A 3674-nucleotide genomic window follows, 5' to 3' on the forward strand; every position below is an offset into this window, starting at 1 on the left:
AAGGGAGGCTGGGGTCTGACGTAGGGGGGGAAAGTGCGGTCGCGAGGCACCACATGACCTGGTGACATTACCCTCACCATCGGCCGTTGGTACTGTGGCCGTTGAAAGGTGTGAGCAGGCTGGGAAGGGAGAGGAGCAGAAGAGGTCAGACAATCTTCAGGCAATCCACGCCATTGCTCTACTACCTGGAAGCATTGCCGTGGATTGTTAGGAGGAGTGGCAGAGTCAATAATAGCGAGGATGGCCCCTTGGACGCGTGCCATCCGGTAGTCCGGTACTCGCCGAAGTAGTGGCGCTATGGTACGCCCAAAAGCGTCACATCCATCCTCCTCCGAACAGCGCCTAAGGTACTCCAGGACTCTCGCGTCCACGTTGGCACCTGCTGGGGCAACCTGGGTGAGCCGGCGTCTGGCTGGTGGCGTCCGTGGATTGTCCAGGTCCACTGGCAGCTGGGGTTGGCTGCTTAACTGTGTGGCAGCTTGGGTTTGTGTACGGTCGGGGGTCAAGGGCAGCACGGGATGTTGTTCGGTGACCTGGTGCGCCTCCACATGGCCAGCCTCCTCCTCCGTGTCATTCAGATTATCACTGCATCTGCCAGAAACATTTATCGTTACTCATTTTACCATGTCCACAAGGGCCATACAGCTTTTTATACAGGCTATGCAGTGAACACACACATGTCATCAATGTAATGTCAGTACTTACGGTCGCATCTCCATAATGTCCTTGAGAAACATCAGCTGTTTCATATATATATAGGGCCTTTTTTTGGACGCCCCATCCCCACTTCGCCCTTTGTTTCCATATTCCCTCCTAAACTGATCCCGACAGCTCCTCCACCGTGTTTTGACATCATCAACTGGACATAGGAACAGGAGACAGACACCAAAATGAGACCATCTGACCGTACGGACAACTTCACTTGTCACAAACGTTGCTATACGTAATACACAACGACACACTAAACACTGGCCTATACATTATGCAGTGCCACACGCGCGACCAAGCACTGTACAGAACATATGAAACACAAGGCTATACACGATAGCATGGGCGATTGCATCAGCATTAATTTAGATCAGCACTTACCTATGGTTTTGCGGTCTCTTGTGGTACTTTTTTCCCACTCCTGCCCAAATAGGCTATGCGCCACCTCATCCCAGGCTACCTCCTTGCCCGTGCGGTCGTGGTAGGCCTCATCATTCGTGTTCCACAACTGGGGTCTGTCATGGACCAAGCAAATAAGTTTCTCCACATCACACGCACGTGGCATTGCTGCAGATGTGTGTTGAAACTGTGCGCATGTGCTCAGAATGTGAAAAGGCACTTCTTGGTGTGTAGTTGTTTTGTCTAGTCTGCTCAACTCATTTACATAGACTTAACAAGTGCTGCGTGAAAAACGCTGTGCGTATGGAGGTGCTTGCGTGTGCCCTGCGTTGTTTTCACGCACCCATTGACTTCAATGGGTGCGTGATGCGTTGAAAACGCTGAATCAACGGACATGTCGTGAGTTTTTTGCAACAGAGCAACGCTGCGCAAAAAACGCTGCCATGTCTGCACGGCCCCATTGACTAATATAGCTACGGGCAACGCACGTGAAAATCACGCACGTTGCACGCGCGTATTTTACGTTCATCTGAATAAAGCCTAAAGGGGTTAAATTTCAGATGGGAATAGCTGCCCTGCTGGTGCTGGCCAGAATTTGTATTTGGAATATGCTGTGGTCTGGTCAGACCTTCAGCTTATTCCTAAGGCTGGGTTCACACGACCTATTTTCAGACGTAAACGAGGCGTATTATGCCTCGTTTTACGTCTGAAAATAGGGCTACAATACGTCGGCAAACATCTGCCCATTCATTTGAATGGGTTTGCCGACGTACTGTGCAGACGACCTGTCATTTACGCGTCGTCGTTTGACAGCTGTCAAACGACGACACGTAAATTGACTGCCTCGGCAAAGAAGTGCAGGGCACTTCTTTGCAACGTAATTTGAGCCGTTCTTCATTGAACTCAATGAAGAGCAGCTCAAGATTTACGAGCGTCTCAGACGCCTCGCATAATGCGAGGAGGAGCTTTTACGGCTGAAACGAGGCAGCTGTTTTCTCCTGAAAACAGTCTGTCATTTCAGCCGTAAAAGCCTCTCATCGTGTTCACATACCCTAAAGAAGAACGCTGCTCCCACCCTTCCTTTAGGATAATTTAAATGCATTTCTTTTCATGTTATAGGCTTGTCAAGGCTTTTATTGTAAGGGGGTAAGTCGCTCAGTACTTTGAGTGGACAGCTTGTTTTTTGTAGGCTTGAATTTATGGCTAAATCTTGTTTAACCCCCTCGAGACTAAGACATTTTTTTATTTTTGGTTTTCACTCCCCGCCTTCCAAGTGCCATAACGTTTTGATTTTTATGTCAATAGAGTGGTGTGAGGGCTTATTTTTTGCGGGAGGAGCTGTAGTTTTTATCGGTACAATTTTTTTTGTACATACAACCTTTTGATCACTTATTAAGACATTTTTTTTGAGAGCTAAGTTGACCAAAAAACAGCGATTTTGGCGGTTTCTTTTTTTTATTCTTTAATGCGTTCACTGTGCGCGTTAAATAATGCTACATTGTAGTAATTCAGACTTTTCCGGATGCAGAGATACCAATTTTGTTTACTTTTTTACATTACTTTAACCCGTTAGTGACCGCCAATACGCCTTTTCACGGCGGCCACTAACGGGCTTTATTCTGATGCATAAGCCTTTTCACGGCACTGCATCAGAATAAAGTAAACAGAGCAGGGAGCTGTCAAATCTCCCTGCTCTCAGCTGCCAGACGTAGCTGAGGGCTGGGAGCGTCCCTGCTTGACCGGGTGAGATCGATATTAGTATCGATCTCACCCGTTTAACCCTTCAGATGCGGTGCTCAATAGCGTGCACCGCATCTGAGTGGTTTTGGAGAGAGGGAGGGAGCCTCCTCTCATCCCACTGACACCCGACGATAAAATCGCCGAGTGTCTGCGTCTGCGATTGCAGCCGGGGGCCTAATAAAGGCCCCCAGGTCTGCCTGTAGCGAATGCCTGCTAGGTCATGCCGGAGGCATGACCTACCAGATGCCTGTCCGTGTTAAACGGACAGGCAGTAATACACTGCAATACAAAAGTATTGCAGTGTATTACAATAGCGATCGGAGAATCGCATATTAAAGTCCCCTAGTGGGACTAGTAAAAAAGTAAAAAAATAAAGTTTAATAAAGTTAATAAAAAAAATGTGAAAAAAATGAAAAACCCACTTTTTCCCCTTACAAACTGCTTTAGTATTAAAAAACCAAAATAAAGTAAAAAAATTACACATATATGGTATCGCCGCGTCCATAACGACCCCGACTATAAAGCTATTACATTACTTAACCCGCACGGTGAACGCCGTAAAAAATTAAATAAAAAACTACGGAAAAATTGCTGTTTTCTGTGAATGCTGACTTTAAATAAATGTGATTAAAAAGTGATCAAAAAGTTGCATCTACTCCAAAATGGTACCAATAAAAACCACAAGTCTTCCCGCAAAAAAAAACCCTCATACAACCGCATCGGCGAAAAAATAAAAACGTTACGGCTCTTCAAATATGGAGACACAAAAACAAATAATTTTGAAAAAAAAGCGTTTTTACTGTGTAAAAGTAGTAAAACATACAAAA

At 46.1% G+C, this 3674-nt stretch overlaps 1 long non-coding RNA gene across 1 annotated transcript; it reads right to left on the bottom strand.

Annotated features, from left to right (window-relative positions):
• Positions 1-437: 437 nt before the first annotated feature.
• LOC142743696 (uncharacterized) lies at positions 438-1289 on the bottom strand. The gene is made up of 3 exons (XR_012881623.1): positions 1090-1289; positions 706-859; positions 438-591 (listed from the first exon to the last, which is right to left on the bottom strand). It is a non-coding gene; the product is annotated as an uncharacterized LOC142743696 (long non-coding RNA).
• Positions 1290-3674: the final 2385 nt, after the last annotated feature.

The sequence above is a fragment of the Rhinoderma darwinii genome, chromosome 1, assembly GCF_050947455.1.
Source record: "Rhinoderma darwinii isolate aRhiDar2 chromosome 1, aRhiDar2.hap1, whole genome shotgun sequence".
Taxonomy (NCBI): domain Eukaryota; kingdom Metazoa; phylum Chordata; class Amphibia; order Anura; family Rhinodermatidae; genus Rhinoderma; species Rhinoderma darwinii.